The 19,554-nt window shown below is 40.3% G+C and overlaps 1 pseudogene; it reads right to left on the reverse strand.

The window, feature by feature from the left end:
* Positions 1-1,012: 1,012 nt before the first annotated feature.
* Positions 1,013-3,829, reverse strand: LOC145812978 (protein CHROMATIN REMODELING 35 pseudogene; annotated as a pseudogene).
* Positions 3,830-19,554: the final 15,725 nt, after the last annotated feature.

Here is a 19,554-nt window from a genome sequence, read left to right on the forward strand (position 1 = left end):
AGGTCAAGAACAAGACTCTTTTGAACCCAAAATATAAAGATATAGATAGAGATATATAGTATGCCTTCCAAGAAGTTCTGAACCTGGTATAAGGAGAGGAAGGCTCTCTCTTATAGAGATACAAGGCCAAAACTTCTTCAAGAAGGTAAAAACCAAGGCTCAAGATCCTCCATACACGTGTATGAAGGATACAGTTTGTGCCTTCCAGCTGGCACAACTGGCATACACTCACAGAGACAAAACTGGGGGAGGCAGGCCGACCAGTTCAAAAGGTTCATGTCCAAGAAAGTTGGTCGGTAACCCCATTTGATGGTCTCCACATTGAATGCAAGCTAGTGGTATGGTGAGAGACCAGCAAATGTGGCTAAAAAACCAAGGAGACCAGTTTCCTGAGAAGAAAATCGGCTGGCCGGAGAAAAGTGGTCTCCAAGGAGAACAGGTGGTCTCCCACCCTTGTACCACCTCCCAAACAATGAAAACAAGGTCCATGCCAAAAATGAACCAAGACGGATGCAAAACGAGGGTTTGGGGGTCAAAATGCGCAGCTGGGTAGCCCGAAAACAGGCTGTTAAGCATTGAAAGTGGCATGTGACCACAAAGTTGGTCTCCTGGGCCACAGTGTCCCTCTAGAGAGAGGAAGCAAGGTGTGTGCCAAAAACCGTGCCAAACGGAGAAAGTTAAGTGGTCCCGAACTGAGGCGCGCGGCCGACGGCTCCGAAAACTAGAAACTAGTCTCCAAATAGGAACAGTGGCCTACGACCATGAAAAGTAGTCTACGACCACTGAGAGATGGTCTACGAGACCTCTCCCTCCCTTCGGGAATAGAAAATAAGACCTGGTTTGCAAACTGAGGCAAAGCACAAAAGGGTCCTGAGGTCCGGAGGTAAGGCTCTCAACCGAAACTTCGAAACCTCAGAACGAGCACAACATGCACCATCACCGAGCGCTCAATCGATGACGTTCGGTCAAAAATAGAGTGTCTACAATGACGATTTTCAAATTTTGTAGAGAGCTACTCGTTCCCCACACCTAATTCTTTTCCCAGAGTCGAACCCTTCACTTTCATGGCTAGCCTTTCCAACAACTTAAGTGGCTGGAGATAATGGCTGAAAACCAATACCTTCTTCCCACTTGATTCACACAAGCCTAATAGATTAAGGAATAAGTTTTCCTTCAGTCCTTCTCTAATATCCAACCTCTGTAAGATGTGGTCCATCTGGGTATCGTCAAGCCCCTCTCTTTCTGTGGTTGACGTGTCAATAGGTGAACTCTTTAGGAGAGATCTCAACTGTGTGTGCACATAAAGTGTGCTCCCATCCCAGGTGATGTTGAACTTCTTAACTAAGTTCTTCAGTTCTTCAACTTCATGCTTATGTGTATGGCTGAGGTGAAGAAATACAGAAAAGTCAACAAGCCCAGGCAATTCATGAAGAAAATCTCATTCGTAGAAATGGAGAACCTTGCCTATCATTGCACGTAACTCTTGAGTGACAGTTACCTTTCTCTTGAAATTATCATCTTTCTATTGAATAGCAGTTAAATTTGAAGAGAAAGGTAGCTGTCATTCAGGAGTTGCAGGCTGTTTGGACTTTATTGAGTGTGTTCGTGACATCCGTATTTTCATTTCTGGGAGTATGACCTTCGTCCAGAATGAGAATGGATGGGTACATTAGTAGTATTTGTTGGCATGCAGCGGCAGTCTTGTTTGTTTCATTGTCACATACAATTGAAGAAACTTGTTTGTACGCCCAGAAAAGTATTCTTCTCTGATCCGCCCACTGTTTGAGCACCTGAAGGTGTTGTGCTCGATTCTCCATTTTTACATAGTAGATGTCACATAGTGGAATGTCCTCAACTTGCCATGTGAAGAACTCTTTTTTTCATGTAGCCAGAATGCCTCTTGGTAGCACCCCCAGTGGTCTAGCATGGGGATACTTGGCCAGAAAACTTTGCATAAAAGTAATTCGCATGAAATTTTTTCAAGAGCCTGGAGTGTGGGCCAGGAAGCAGCCACCTGGATTCTCTGTAACCAAGTTGCTCAGTAGGAAATTGAAGCCCTTAACTTGATGGGGTTTCATCTGCTTCTTGTGCCTGGGATGACCACCAATTTTAGTGACAGTAGAATCTTGTCCAGATAGTTTAACCCTGTCATGAAATAGTTTAGTTGCTTCCTTGTCCTTTGTAGTCCGACCTTCATAAAAGTATGTGCGTGTAGTCCTTGAGCCCTAAATAAAAAACAAAATGTAGTCCTTCCTTTCAATTTTTGGAAAATTATGCATTTATCGCTTGTACAAATAATTATTTCAATTGTAAGTTGTCTGAACTAAATGTGAAATTTTGATGTGTGTCCTTTCTTTTGACCGTTTCAAAATCTGTATGTGTTGGGAAATTATGCGTTTTGTTGTCTGTGTTTACGCAAAATTTACAGGTTAACAGCCACATGTTGAAGCCATTTCTTTGTGTTCTTGTAAATATTGATTGGAATATTTTGCAAGAATTGTCAGCATTGTATCTGATGGATATTGGTCACCTCGCACCAACAATGTTAGTTTTCTCCTTAAAGACTTGCTACTAATTCATTTCGTACATATGTTTGTAAACAAATGAAATCCATCACCAAGGAATACCCTTAATTTTTTTTAGGATTAATTGTTATAACAACCCATGTACTTTTGTCTTTGTGTCATTTGTTTTGCACAAATTTTGAATGGCCTCGCTTTGCATCGTCAATTGTGAACTTTTCTTTTAATTATGTCCATTTGGTTATAACTCTTCACTGTTTTCTATCAGAAAATATGTATATACGTGGCATGTGTACTTTTTTTTATAGTATACTTATAACTTTACTCAACTTAGATAATCTTAATCAATTGACATTACAATATTTGTTCTGAAAATCACAAACAACATTAGCAATTTGACCAAAATTGTCCACAAAATTTAAAATGAAGTGTCAGAATTGAGGGAGTTTAAAGTGCATTGATTCAATTTAGACAACGGACAAAATGTGTACACCACCCCTGTAATTTTCTCTTCAATGTAATTTGTATGATTTGCACTTTCTTAAAGGGGAAGGAAAAGATTGAAGACAATTGGCGAACAACATATCCAAATGTTTGACACTATTGATGGCTCCTCTTGAAAGCGGTCAGTTGCACCATTCATTTGTTACAGGTACTAGTTGTTCATTTTGATAATTCAGAATTACATTTTTTAAAGTGAAAGTATGCGCCTTGTCGAAGTTCAGTTTGTGATGTTTGAAATTGGTTTGGTTCCGCATGTGTGAAAATGTTTAAATTGGTGTCGATTCAGTCCCGAATGTACGAAAGGTGTATTATGCAGATTTCGGGGCCAGCTTGACATAAATACTTGCATATATATATATATATATATATGTATTTATATTTAAGATTTAGTGATAATAAGCTTCATGATGCTTGCATGCAACCAGTAACAATTGAAAGAAATGCAAGGGCCAAACAACACTCGACCAAAAATGGTGAGTGTGGAAATCTGTATTCTGTATAATACACTATGATGGAAACACATGATTGGGTTGCTATCCACGAGTTGTATTGAATGGTCGTATTGGGCTTCTGATTCTTTCACGTTTGTTGGATTATAGCATGTAATAATGTCACCTTCCTACTATTTTTGTAAATTTCAATTCGTTCTAAAATTCTATCTACATTTTGTTACTGAATTTTTCCTACAACTGTTATTTGTATTTGCAATCTTATTTAATTACCAACAACGCACACGGATTGCGTTTGGAAAAAGTTGTAGTTATAGTTATTTTGGACTTATAGTTATTACTTGCCTTGTACATGTGTCACTTTCGTGTTTAAAGAGTAGAAAGGAGCTTGGGAAAAGGTGGAAGGCACTCCCCTCTGATGAGAAGAAGAGGTTTGTGGACATGGCCAATGCGAGCGCCGAGGAACACGCCAAACTAGTACCATGTGCACTGAAGTCTGAAAAGGTAATTACGTACTTCATGTTTTCCTAAATGCATTTGGCTAGGTCCTGTTTTGCTGACATTGTTGGTTGTATTTTTGTATAAATTTAAGGGTAAAAAATGTGCAGACTAAAGGCAACTCCGCATATTATTGAAGTCAATTGTTGAGCTAGTTAACCGGTTTAACGAAGCACAAAAGCAGGCAGTCATTGATATTGGGTTTGGTGGTTGTAGACACCCCATTTTTTACCGTCCTTAAGACTTGGGCGCCGCTGATGGTTTACTTGGTGGTGAAAGTTGTGTAGTGCAAAGGCTCAATTTTTTTGGCAAGAGGAGAGTCAAATCCCAATCTTACACCCCATTTTGGACCAAAACTATTTTGAATGGTTTTTAGGCCTTAAAACCCTATCTTTCAAAATATTTTTGAAAAGAAAATTCTTACGATGTTCCGACGCTTGCATTTTGTTAAATGTCGCGCTTTTCGGTAAATCGAGCAAGGACAAAGTGGAAATGAATGAAAGAGAGATGAAATCTTTGAAAAATCTTTCAAAACACCTTGTTTAGGGGTTTGGAGTTGAAGAAAAGAGGAGAGGAGAGAAGAAAACAAGTTGGAGAAGCAGTTCGGCATGAATCCGGGTAGGATCGAAACTATGTAGTCTTCACTCAAATGAGCATAACTTGCTGCACAGTTGGAATTTTGAAGTGAGTCTACTACCATTGGAAATAAGACTTCTAAGGCTACAATTTAGGCTTAAGAATGACCTGAAAAGCAGTCTACGTGAAGGAGATATGTCCGGTTGAAGTCGGGCCCCAAAAAGCAGATTTTTCTGTCCAACCAGAGGTGGAAGTTTATGACCATGAATGGGATTTTTGGGCCATGTGCCGGCCATGAATGATCAATGCCGGCCCCCTGCCGTCTAAGGGAGTGTGCTGCCAGCCAACAATGGTAAAGTGCCGGACAATAGTGGTACAGTGCCGGCCACAGATGGTAGAAAGTAGTTATGGACAGATTTTTGCTCCAGCTTGCTCCAGCTGTCTCTCTTGAGATATTTTCGACCAAATGCTCCATTTTTGCTATATAATGAAGCCAAATATCTCATATTCAAGGGTTAGAACATTTTAGAACAATTTGGCAAAGGCTTGGGAGCCTCTCTCTCTAGAACTCCCTTTCTCTCTCTCTCTCTCTCTCTCTCTATTTTAGGCTTGAAAGTGGGAAATCTCTACATATTTGCATACAACCTCTTGACCAAATACCTTCATCTTGGAGCTGAGGTCCTTGGAGGCCCTATTTGAGGTCTAAATCTTGGTTTTAACTCAGAAATCTTGCTATTTTGTTGTTGTGCTTCAAGGGTAAGAACTTGTCCCTTTTAAGCTTTGTTTTGCATGCTTGTTTTACTACCTTTGCAAACTGTTTTTGGCTTGGTTTTGAACTGAAGAAAACTCTATTTTTCAGTCCTAAAAATGATGGTTTAGGCCTATTTTGTGTTAGGGGGTTGTCTCTCCCTTTTGTTCCTTAGTTTGTATAGCATTTTTGTGCCATCTTTCAAGGCCTTTCAAAATAACTTTTTGTGGCCTTTTAACCACTGAAATCCAGAGAATTTTCAGTGGTAAAAACCCTGTTTTGAGGTCCCAAATAGGAGAGGGTGGTCCCCTCTCCTCTTGTCTTGCTTGCTTGTCTTGTTGGCCTATCAAATGAGCATGTGTTTCTACCCTTTTGAGGCTTAGTTCAAGCACTTTTTTGTGACTTTTTAAACCTGCCATAACTCTGTTTTAGGCCAGTTTGGTCACCTCTTGCATGCTTCTTGTACTTGTAGTGTAATCCTACTTGTAGCCTTGCAAAGTAGCATGTCTTTGTGCCTTGAATTTGCTTAGTTCAAGCATGTTTTTAGCCATTATTTGCCATGCCATAACTCTGTTTTTGGCTGATTTGGTCACCACTTGCGTGCTTTTGGTACTTGTAGTGCAATCATGCTTGTTGGCCTAACATGCTTCATGCTTTTATTCATCATTCTAGCATGTGTTAGCTTTGCTCCAGCACATTTTTGCCACTGATTTAACATGCTTGAGGTCTGTTTTAAGTGGTCTTGGTCATGTTTGGCTTGCCTTGTAGGGCTATAGTGCAAATGGCTTTGCTAGTCTTGTGTTTTGAGACCCCTAGCATGCCTTATTTGTGACATTTGTGTGATATAGCATCATTTGATATATATGATTTCAGAGCATGTTTCACTGTCATACTCTAATGTTTATCACTTTTTCAATGCTTTTGAGAAGTTGAGCATTATGCCTTGTTGGTGAGCCAATACATGAGCTTGTTTTTCTTGCCATCTATGCTACAAGTCTAACATGTTTTTGCCACTATTTTGACCTGCCTTAGATCTGTTTTGAATGGTTAGGGTCATTTGAGCATTGCTTAGTATGGTTGTAGTGTAAAGGGCTTTGCCTAGCTTTGGGTTTTGAGGCCTCTAATATGTTATGCATGTGATGTTTGCATGGTCTGGCACCATTTAGCAAGTAATTTCAATGCATATAGTGTAGTCACACTCTCATATACTTCACTTCTTCATAGCTTTTGAGGGTTGTGTATCATGCCTTGCTCATAGACCAACATGTGTGCATGTTCCTCTAGCATTTTGAGCTTCATTTCCAGCATGTTTAGGCCATTGTTTTGGCATGTTTAGCTCTGTTCATGGTTGGTTCAGTTATTTGAGATTGATAATGCATGCCTCTTGAGTGATGCTCTTTACTAGCTTAATGTATTTGGCTTTTGAGCATGCATTACGTATGTTGTTTGCATTGCATTGTGTTCAACTAGACGTTGTGTTGAACACAAGGCGGATTGGCCCACTTCATACTCAAAGTGATGAAAGTGAGCCAATCCCCTTGTCTCCATTGCCTTTGATCACTTATGATAAGGCCTTGGTCTTTGTGTCTTGTTTGTTGTGCATTTATCGAATTTGTGCAAGTTGGATCTTTGGCCATCATGCATTGAGATGCTTGATTGATGGTCTTGGATCCAATGATGTCTCTCCATTGATGTTTTGAGGTGATATGGAGTGGCATAGTACGTACATACCCTTGGGAGACCCTCCATTTTCTTTGTTTTTGTGCTCTGTTGCAGAATGATGTCACAGCACACCAGTGGCCGGCAGTGCCACATTGGTGGCTAGCACCCTTCCTTTGTTAGCCGGCAGTGCCCACTCTTGGTCGGCATGTAGCCGGCGGCCACCTCTCATGGCCGGCAGGCCACTGGTGCACTCCTCAGCCTTGATTTGGTAAGTTTCAGCAGCAAGTTCTCAAGGACACCCTTGTAGACGTACCCATGCGGGGGGCCTCGCTACTACAGTTCGGACTCGATTTGTGTCACGGTTCTTAATCTTGAACCAAAGAGTCCAAATCCGGCAAATCGTTTTGAGAAATAGATTTTTTGAAAAGAAGTGCCAAACATGGACTGCTTTGCCAGATACAGAGTCGCCACCTAAATATTTTTTATGGGGGAATTTAGGAAACCCTGACTCGGTGCCGAAGGCCACTATCCGTCATCACCAGAGTTGCCTCGGCTCGGGAGCTAGGGTACGATTGGGGAAGGTCAGCTATGAGCACCCCCTCTCGCCCGATCCGAAGATCGGCCTCTACTAACCGTGATATCCGTTTTTGAAAACATTATGTGTTCTTATTCTATTTATTAGCCTAGAATTACTATATTATGCGCGCAGCAAACAAGTATAGACTAGATTGCCTAATTTGGGAATAAGCATTGCATATCCGTTTGTCTTGAAAAAAATGTTTTGGAATTTGCTACTCGCAAGTAGGCTAAAACACGGATTTCAACGAGTATTTCCAACTCGGGCAATCCAACCTTTACCCACAGGCATTCAAACAGTTTATCACATAAGCATCTAGCTACATGGTAAGCATGCTATCATGTTAACATTCACACGCATGCGAGATGCTAAAGCATAAATACTTACATAGTACTCCAAGCTAAAACAGGGAACTCGTTAGCAATCAATGCATGATCCAAGTCCATGTTCAAATGCCTAATGCAACGCATACAGAATGCAATTAGAATAGGCTCAGCTAACCTAAACATGGCATGTGAAATGCAATCAATTGATGCACGTATTCAATTTGGAATTGAAGTACAAATGCAGTTAGCATGATGTACCGAGCCCGATGCATGCGAGACAAATGTATCGATGCACGCATGCATAGCATAAGGTATGTTAATTTAAACATGCCCTAATATATCATCATAAGCAGGTAAATAAAAGGGAAAAAAAAGAAGTGGGGGTTAGAAGATATGCACACACTCACCCACACTTATTACAAATTCGCCCTCGCTTGGAGGGACCAAATAAAAAATACAATTTGAATAACGAATTAACTAACCTAGCTAATTAATTATTACAAATTACCTAATTAGTTAACAAACGAACTAAGCTAGGGAAAACAGTAAACTGCCTCGGGAAGAGAGCTCGATGCAATGCATGCTCAGTCTTGCTCGGGAATTCACTGCCATGCGCAATCTGTCTCTGTTTTCCCTGCTCTGCTCCTCTGGAGACTGTCAAAGTCTCAGAGTTGCTTCTATGGACATTGGGGGACACCACCGGCTGAGTACAATGGTCACCGGCAGTGGTCTGGTGGTCACCGGCACATAATGAATCCATCGGCTGCCAGTTTATTGCCGGTCGGCACTCTATGAAGTCGATCGGCAGAGAATGCCTGCAGAACCTGTTTGACAGCAGCAGAGGACAGGACTTTGCATGGCAATACAATTCAGGCCATATATGCACCAATCATGTTCCTTATCATGTGAGTGAGTCAAAGGGACATGCTCCTTGGTTCTCGGACCATCAATCGCGCATTTCCATGCGTGATGGACTAAGTGACCAAGTATGCACATTTTGATGTTAAGTGCAATGCAAACCAACAAACCAAAGGGGTCCAATCCCTATCACTAAATCAAGGGACAAGATATGCATGTTCAATGCAACCTAGGCATGTTAGCTAGGGATCCAACATGGCAATGCAAGATGTATATGCAAGCATGCAAACAACATGCAAGGTAAGCATGCAAGCAAGCAAAGGATGGACTTAAACATGACTTGGGCAGCTCTAATTAGGCCCAAAACAGTGGCCAAAAGTTTAAAAAAATGGAACCAAACACACATACACACATGCACATGTTAAGGCCTAAACGCTTAAGCATCAAAGGACTACTTTTAAGCATACTTAAAAGGGGGGTAATCATGGACATATGACATGTATTATAAGCCTTGAAAACATGTAGGAAATGATGCCAAATTAACCTACCAATGCAAGCTATGCATGCGACCAAACCCCAAGTACCCAAAACATGGCCATATGACTCATGAAGCAAATGACCAAATTGAATCAAAACAGTCCCAAATCATGCAAAAGTAAGCCTCAAGAACCACTTAGATGACATCTAAATGACCTAATCCTAGAGGCATACACAATGGCATAAACATGAAGCATGAGACATCAACTCTTGAAGCATCAAAAGGGCCATGAAATGCAAGCATGTAAGCATGCTAAGTGGACTGAAATGATGCCAAACCATTAAATCAATGCAAGAATGTCATGCTATACATTCACACACTTAAGGCCAATAAGCCGGAATGCAAAGGGGCTATACTAAGCATGCCAAAGCCGACCCAAACAACCTAGGACAGACCTTAAACATGGCAAAATATGCACAAAAGCTTCACAAAGCTAAGCCTAAAACATGCTAGAACAAGGGTTTACAACCTAAGGGGTGTTAAGGCAACAAAGTGGCATTACAAGGTAGGTATGCTAAGCATGCATGGTGTACCAAAACCAACAAAAAACAGAGGCATATTATGACATAATAAGCACAAAAAGCAGCCAAGGCATGGTCAATATGAAGCTTAGCTAGGTGCTCCCTCAAGAGGCCGAAAATGGTCCATTTCAAGGACAACAAGGAGAGGGGGTGGCCCTCTCCTTCTTGGGACCTCAAGGCACCATTCTCACCTCTGAAATCCCTCAAGATTTCAGTGGTGAGGAGGCCCAAACACCAAGGTCTCGGAGCTTACACAAAATAGCACAAAATGGAGCCTTACAAGGCTTAGGAGGGGTCAAACAACCTCAAACCACAAAACACCCTAAACAAACTATTTAGAGGGCCTAAAAACAGAACTTTTTTGTATTATATGCAAAGTCAAAAAATAGTTGCAAGATAGGTAAAAATAGAATGTAAAAATGGGGTAAAATGGGACTAGTTTCTTACCCTTGTTGACTTTCTTCAAAGATGAAGCTCCAGCAGCTTCTTTGAGCTCAAAACAGCTCAAGAACCTCAAGAACAACCTCTGGTCCTTTAAGAAACCAAGGAAAGGTGTAACACTATGTGTTTGTGTGCAATAGTAAGACACAAACACACTTAAACACACACAAAGGCTAAAATGAGAGAGAGGTATAGAGATAGAATATATATCAAACCCTAGACCTAAAACCAGAGCTCTCACAATGTTTTTCTCTCTCAAGTGTCTAACCTAGAGCCAAGAGAGGAGGGCTCCTCTTGTAGAGGAGCCAATCTTGTAAAGCTTACAAGGTAAGCTAACAAGGAAGCCATCCCTCCATACACGTGTATGGAGCGGAACAAAATGACACACAGCTGTCTTAAAATATCTGCAAAAGCAAATGAACAGTAGTCGGCTGCTTAAAATTGCCATTTTGACAAAATGGGGTGCCGACCGGCAACAAAGAGTGCCGACCGGCAATATATATTGCCGATGGCAACAAAACACCAGCCAGTGTCCTCTGGCCATGGCCAGTGATGTGTGGGGATGCCTCACAAGGCATTCCCTGCCCCTCCAAGGCAAAACACAAGTGTTTGGTACAAAATCAGACACTAAACAGTCGAGTTCGGAGATCCTGAGGCAAGGCGCGTAGCCGAGACCTCCGGGAACTCCAAACGAACACAAACATGGATGATCACCGAGTGTTCAAACGGTGACGTCTAAGTCTTGAGGACGGTCAAAAATGGGTGTCTACAACTCTGCAAACAGAGCCTCAAGAGAGCAACTGGAGAGCTTTTCGGGGCGAAAACAGAGCATTCACCTTCCACCTTCTTGAACAGAGCTGAGGCAGCCTCATTTATAGCTTTGCTTGTTGTCTAGCTTGAATTTGTAACTTAATTAATTTGTTGATTAGTTAAAGTACTGTAATAACTAGTTGTAGCTAGTCATTCAATTTGTGATGTGCAATAATTAGTCTAATTAGATTATTAGATTAGTTAGCTAGCTTAGCTTAGATGTAGCTTAGCTTATTCAGTCGGACCCTCCGTCGAGAGGGCACAATGTTGTAATAAGGGTACGTGTGTGTGTGCATATCTTCCAACCCCCATTTCTTTCTCTCTTTTATTTACCAGCTTTTGACGGTTAGTTTTAGGGCATGTTTCAATTAGCATACTTATGCTTTGCATGTGTGCATCATTCATTTGTATTGCATGCACCGGGCTCGGCGCATCATTCAAACTGCATTGAATTTCGATACATTTACTTGAAAACGTGTTTCAAAGCATGTTATCGAGTGTTGCATTCATATATCATCTTAGATAGCCGAGCCTACTTAGTTGCATTAGGCATTATTGACATGGCTAGGATCATGCATGATTACTAACTAGCTTGTGTTTTGGCTCGGAGTACATTGTAAGTGTTTATGCTTTAGCATCCTTGATGCGTGTAAGTGACTGCCATGATAGCATGCTTGCCATGAGGCTATTTGCTTAACTGCTATAACTGTATGAATGCCTATGGATGAAGGCTTTATTACTTGAATTGGAACAATTCATCAAAATGTGCATTTTAAGCCCACTTTGCGGAGTGACAAAATCACGTTGTTTTCTAAGCCCACTTGAGGGTGGCAAGTCCGCGTCTTATCCTACTTGCGAGTAACACTTTCAAACCATTTTCAAAAAAAAAAAGCATGAGATGTTTTGTTCCAAGTTGAGTGATTTAGTCTATACTTGTGTGCTGTGCGCATCACATAGTAATGTTAGCTAATAAACTGGAATAAGAACACATGTGTTTACAAAAATAACATATCATGTTAGTAGAGGCCGATCTTTGATCGGGCGAGCGGGGGTGCTCATTTCAGGACCTTCCCCTCTCGTACCCAAGTTCCCGAGCCGAGGAAACTTTGGTGATGACAGACACATGGCCTTAGGCACGAGTCAGGGTTTCCTAAATTTCCCAAAAACAAAATATTTAGGTGGCGACTCTGAAATCTGGCAAAGTAGTCCATGTTTGGCGCTTTTTAATTCAAAATCGATTTTTCAAAACGATTTGCCGGATTTAGACTCTTTGGTGATTTATCAGTCTTACATTACACTTTATAAGATTAGATTCAGAACCGTGACAGGAGTCCGAATTGTAGTAGCTAGAACTACAATTCGCGCCCTTTCCGAAAGGGGGGCGCGAGGAGCTAGTTCGGGCAGTCTACAGTGGCCTCTTGGGGATGAAGTGTACATGTATACATCACGACTTCTGCGAATGGTTGGTATAGAACTTTGATCTTGACAGTAGTTCATTGAATGTTCATGGTCGTCAACTCAGGCTCACTTGTAAGGCAGTTAATGTTTTATTGGGAATACGGTGTGAAGGCAATGATGTGAAGTTGGTTGGTTCATTAGAAGCATATCCCAATATCTACGGAGAGGTTGGAGTTGTTAACGGAGTCATTCCTTTGAACAAGTTGAGACTTTATCTAACCGAGACTGATGGTGCGAAGGACGAGTTTCAGAGGAAATTTGTGCTCTACGTCTTGGGGGCCATGCTGTGTCCTACCACAATGACGCCTTGAGTCCATCATTCATTCATGCCGTGAAGGACGTCAATGGTATGTGAGCTTGTAATTGGGCACAGTTGACTCTGCAATTCCTTTACAACGGTGTTTGCAAGTATAAGACCAAAGGTCATCGCGCTGCAACTGGATGTGTTTTCCTGCTAATGGTATGCTAATAACTCGATTATTTTTTCCATTCCCCCATTCATATGTTTCATGCATTGTTTTGTCATGGTTCAACAAATTGGGCTTCATTAGGAAATACAATGTTACCTGCTATGTCAGTACGACAAATAACACTTTTCCTGACCAAGTATGGTACTTGCAGTGAGAGATTTTCTACAACCATCGTCATGAATTTAAGAATAAAGAGTACAGGGAAAACAAAATCATGGACTTCAATAGAGGAACCAGTTTTCCTACGTTGCGAAGAGGGGAACATAATTGATTGATCTTCATCCGTTTGGAATAATCAATCAGGCACACAACTGACACAGGAAATATTATACATATTTGTAGGCAGAGTTGAAAAAGAATATACACAAGAAACCTTGATAGGACCATTACCAAAGCAAACGTATTGATTCTGGGAAAGGTCTTTCGGGTTTCAGCCATTCATATACACAAACATGTACATAACTTGTTTTTTTTGGTTTCATCAATAGAGTCCTTGGTTTGCTGTACATTTTTTTTCTCAAAAAAACATTGCATGATATGTGCCTATAAAGTTCACAACATCATCAACAAAATCAGTATTCTATGTACGTTCAGTTGGAAATTGACAAGAATGAATGTCATTGTTACTGAATATATTTGATTTTTGTGGGAAGAAGAAATTAATTATGGCATGCCCCTTAATGTCCACATCTATTGTACATTGATTGTGTTTGTCTGAGCTCCACAAGTACGTCGGCTACAACGTGGTCCACACCTCGGCTTCATGATTGGGGTGATACCTAAATACGGGAGACGCTGTGACGTATTAGAATGAAGCAAAATTTTCCAACAATTGCGGTAAGCACTCCAACAAGTCTGCACATTTGACACCATTGACCCACTTGTCTTAAACATACAATGTCAGACTTCATTTATGCATTTCTAGGATTAGGTGGAGTTTGATTACAGTAACGACGAAAGTGATGTCGATGATGCTGAAATGGATGCACATCATGTCGATAACCAATAAAAAGCACAGTACGATGAAGCCTGTATGACCAACGTAGAGTCCGACATTCATGAATTGAAGGAAATGATGAAGCACGTTCTTCAGAACCAAACAGATTTAATGGAGATGTTGTGACATTTCCAAGGCAAGCCAGTTGCTGACAATGACAAGGTAATTTATCCAATCATTTCGCAAATTTGACACAGTTGAGCCACATCATTTGAAGATGATTTATAAGACTAAGTTGACGTATGTGTTTGTATGATTAGGTGAAAGGCAATGATGCGTGTATCACTAACCTCTCCTCCAATGTTACTGAACTAAAGGAAATGCTGAAGCAATTGCCTCAATGTTTCAGTTTGGGCTGCAACAAACCGTTGACTGAACAAACCAATTTAGTTGAATTGAAGCAAATGCTACAGCACGTCATCGAAGGTATATTCTCTAGACCACAACCGGCAGGTGTGGACAAACAGGGTGTAGACCCTTCTGTTGGAGTGGAGGCGCATGATGATGGCGTGGTCAAACTATCTGACGAAGTTAACCCAATGGAGTGTAATATTTCAGATGTACAAGGGGTGGATCACCAACAACAGAATGTGAAGGGAACCTTGGCAAGGGACAAAAGTGATTTCCATGATGGACATAAGCTGAACATCGAAAAAGGTAGGGACAACCAGAAGAAGGGAGGTCTTCACTTGGAGGAAACATACGAAACTGAAGATAAATACACTCCTGAGCTTCAGTTAGTGGGCGCCAAGAAAGTGGCGTGTGATGTGCATACTTCTTCTACTAAGATTGGCCAACCATTGGGAGCAACTGGAATTGTTGGAGGAAGAGAAAAGGGAAGAGGAAGAGGAAAAAGAAAAGGAAAAATGTGCGGAAGAGGAGTTCAAGCCACTGAGGTTGGGGATATGCATCTGTGCATCGATAGCAAAACAAATAGTGGAGTTGCAGAAGGAAAATTGCGAATTCACGACATCAGTTCACCTTTGGATGTTGATGGTTTGAATAAGGCGAATAAGGTACAAATACTGCCTTTAATGCCCCACAAGTTCTGAATAACCAATTCGTGAATCATTTGTGTTGTATTGTACTAGTTGTCAAACAATTGCATGCTTGCACTTATGACTATTGGCATATGTTTTTACACATTTCTAACAAACTCCACACCAAACATCACAAGTTGGGAAAACTCTGAGGATCAGAGGTTATACATCATTTCACGTTCTTTTTTATGACTAACAACCTTGTTGTGTAAGCTTCAATTTTTTTATTTATTTATGAAATGTGTTGTGTTAGTTGTCTGTTTATTTTTGTAGGACTTGTTGAGGATGTTGGACAGCGAAGGGTTGTTATCGGCGGAGGAATAAAAACTTGTCGACTATGTATTTGACGATAGCAAAAATGAAATGTATTGTTTCATTTAGTACTTGCAAATTTTAAATGATTGTCCATTGTGAAATAACTATCGTTTTAAGGATCATTATTGCTTGTAGGGACATTGTTGTTTCCATGAATCTTCATGGACGGGTATGTGAAGTTGGTACCCAGCGTGACATGTGCACGTTAAAACCAGGGTCGTGGCTATCCGACACTGTAATTGTTGGCTGCGCACATATGAATCTGCATTTTTCATTTGAAGAACTTGGAAACCTTTCTAATCAACTTGCCTTGTGTCTTACATACAATGTTCCAACCAATCAACTTGGTGGTAGTGCAATTGACTAATAGACAAAGGGATTTACACAATGACGGGAGGCATACTGATTAGTTCTTTCCTGTATATCTGTCGGTAAGTAAGTGTGTAAAGCTAGATTGTGTTTTGTATATGACATATTTTGACAAATGTTTCCGTCAATGACCTTTATGTATTACACATGCAGGCTTTGATTCTAAATAAAAATACGCAACCTCTGTACCATGGAAATATCGTCACATCATTTTTTGGACATAACAGATACACTGGTGCGATTGATACATGTCAGAGGGTAATATCAATGTTCATCCTGTTATATTAAAACGAAAATATGAAAGCCAGTACATGTTTACATGCCCTCTAAACAATGTTTGCACTTGTGTTTACGTGTAGATTTATAGGTCTTTCAATTACAGAGGAGTGCATTGGTTATGCGTTAAAATTGATATGGTGGACAGTGTAGCCTACCTATTTAACTCGTTCCCATCCAATAGACCGAACAAAAGGAAGCTAAATGCGGCAAAAATTTTGGTATGTCCTTCTGGTGGATTTCTCAACACTACAACAAACTTGAACATCCTTTACATAAACCAACTGCAACCTTGTGGAACAGGTTCAAACTATACACGACTTGCTACAACTACACTTTGGAAATGATTATGTTATAGACGTGCGCAGCTTCCATCTCCGCATGTTAGATGAGAGGCCAGTATAACAACTAGACGAGTAATCCACAATCCCTCCCTCCCTCACATTAATGTGTATCCTGAATGATTGATTTAATGAACCTACTGACATTGATGACAAATTTAATGTTAAAATATTTTTGTAGCACGATTGACTATGGGATGTTCGTCATCAAATTCATGCAGTGACTTGATTTACGCCCCGGTCCACACAAGGTACATTCTACCGCTTCATTTCCATTTGTCAATCAAATCCTTCCTTGTATGTCCTGCAATTATAATTGATTTGTCTTATGATCTTTCTATACAAAGTTCCATTCCTCTGTGCATCATAAGTTGTTGGTTGACATCGTTATGGATGTCAATAATGCAAAGATCACAAAGTATCAGGAGTTCCTTGATATTAGCAATGCCACAAACTAGGCCAGTAATGGGAATGGGCTGTAGTACGCCAGTAATTTGGGTGGCAACAGGACTCCACTAATTTTTTATTCATTGATTTCAATATGGATGTTAAATATGGCTCCCCAGTATTGTTTTTAATCGAGGATGTAAAGATGGACGAACTGCAAAGTGAAAGTCAAATGTAAACATGGATCAAACATTTCGATGTGGCTGCTGTCTTATTACTATTTTGTTTACGCATGTTTCTTGTTCGAGTGAATACGACTGAAACAAATATAATTTACGACTGTTTTTTTTACTCATATTTTGAGGAATGTACTTGCTAGCCAATTTCTGAGCATAACTTTGATGTCGCAGTTGTAATATTAGTTATAACATAGCTATGCTTCGCTGGAATGAAGTACACTATGTTCAGGATGTTGTTACTCAACAAAGTATGATGTCATACGTAATGCCAGATTGATTCAACACATCTCTTAAGTATTCAATATTGATTTACAAAGATGCTCTACAGCTCTCTTTTTAGAGCTGTCATTAAATCAATCTGTTGTGGTTGCTGTCTGCTGACTTTGCTGCTTGGATTACTTATTTGCGATGTTGTATTGTCAACAAACAAGTACAATCAAACTTTTGATTTCATTAATAACAGTTAAACATGTCACTTCATAACAATAATTATATTACAAGCCTCATACCATTACAATCAACAGGTCCAATCTTACTGATGTAACACTGAACGTACTGTTACTACGTGAGACTAGAGGTAGTCGTACGATAAGTCCAGCTACTCCCAATCGTCAGGAATTAAAGAAAAATGCACACTAACTGAACAAACAGATCAACCGACTCTAGAGAATTTGGTTCAAATTTAATTGAACGTACGCCCCCTTGTTTTGAACAAATTACAAACGACAAGAGTGCTGGAATAAACAAAGTACATACTGTAATTTCATAATACAACCAATATCATGAAGTTAAGTAGCACAATTTACGATAGGAAGTACTCTTAAGTTACAGAACAACTCCCAGACCAAAACCGATTGAAATGTTCATTGTTCATGTCCCTCTTTTCAAAATCCATAGGTTTTATATCTTCTCCCTTCTTGTGTGGCCCACTATCACATGACTCTGAATCTGCAACTCCCCCTGCCTCAAATGCTTCTACAACTGCGTCCTTACTCAAAGGATTGGGAACTCCAAATATTTTACTTTACCTGTTGAGATACTCTGTGTTATCATGGCACGTGTCCCTCAACCCTTTTCAACGTCTGATCGACAGGGATTAGCACTTACTCTGTACTTTATCACTTGTGCATGAACCCACTAAGTCCATGATGAAACGTAGTAAGTGCTCCATCACTTGGAACAGTTGCTGTATTGAATGCCATTCTTATGATGCCATCTATCAATTTCACTAATCAAATACTCTCAGTTAAGTCAAAGTGGCACATGTCACCATTTGTTTCATCCACTTGTCGACAGGAATAATCCACAATTTGGTGCAACCAATACCCAACTTGTATAATTTTAATGTAACTAGCAAGTGCCACATGCAATGCGTGTGCAATTCAGATAAGTAAGCATACATACAAATATTAAACAAATGAAGTGTTCTGAATGAAACCCAACGTCTTGGGTTTAAATTTTGCTTGCTATGACAAATTTTTTGTGCTTTGCCAATAGAAAATTTGGCACATCGTATAAGGAGAACCCACCACACATTTCAACACCAATTCAGTGTGCACATATATAATAGTACTAGTGGTTGGCACACGTGATGCGTGCACAATTCAAACAAGTACAAATAAAATAAAATATTTATTATATATAGAACCAACAGTGAACTGGTAAGAGTCTTCCTCATTTCGCATAAGTCCAAGGTTCAAGTCCCCTCTTGTCATGTATCAAATATGTTTTTATTTTTTTAAAAATACGAGGTGGACACATGGTAGCATAATAAACCAAGGGTTGAGGACACCATAATGGGTGTTCACTTTATATGTAGTACAGATGGATACATAAAATTATTTTCACTTCAACAACCCCCCTTCTTCGGCCCAGCTAAACGTTTACATAATTAAAATCAGAGAAGGAATGGGCCTAACAATAGCTGTAAAAGCGTCACGTCTTCAACGTCAACTTACTTTAGACTACCCTTCTTTGCTTCATAAGCTTTGTAGCAGCTCTTACACAACTTATAACCCTAAATGACTCCCAACAGCAATATTGCCTACTAAAGAAGATGAACCCATTGAAAAACTCCTTCGATTTCCAAACCCCATTACGTAGCTGTTTGTACCCATTTTATACGGGGTTCCCAACGACAGGTAAATCATTTGGATGGTCACACGTGGTACGGTGAATGTGAGATTGTACGCTCAATTAAGAGCACAATTGGCCTTCAAAGATGGAGCATCTGCATCGGATGGCTTCGATTATGTGCTAGTTATGAACTTAGGTCACGGACTTGATGGGTGCATTGCAATATGACTCCTGTGCAGGGTCTAGGGTTTTCTCTGTCGATATAAAGGCTAAAGTATTGAGGGACAGGTGGCATCATGATACAGGAACAACTCGACAGATGGAAGTGCAACTTTACTAGGGTTTCAGATCCTGCAAATGTATGAGCAGTTCAAACACCGAACCGTTGGCAATTGTAGGATTGTGTGGGCAGGGGCCACAGAAAGAGGGAGACTAGGAAGTTAACAATTGCAGGGACCAATACAGACATCAACAACAGAACAACATGTATGGTGTACACTTAGTAGTAGTTGTGTAATTTATGAGTTGATTCTGTGGAGAGTGTGTGTTGTAACTT

This window comes from Camellia sinensis, chromosome 15 (assembly GCF_055761805.1).
Source record: "Camellia sinensis isolate YWXY chromosome 15, ASM5576180v1, whole genome shotgun sequence".
NCBI lineage: Eukaryota > Viridiplantae > Streptophyta > Magnoliopsida > Ericales > Theaceae > Camellia > Camellia sinensis.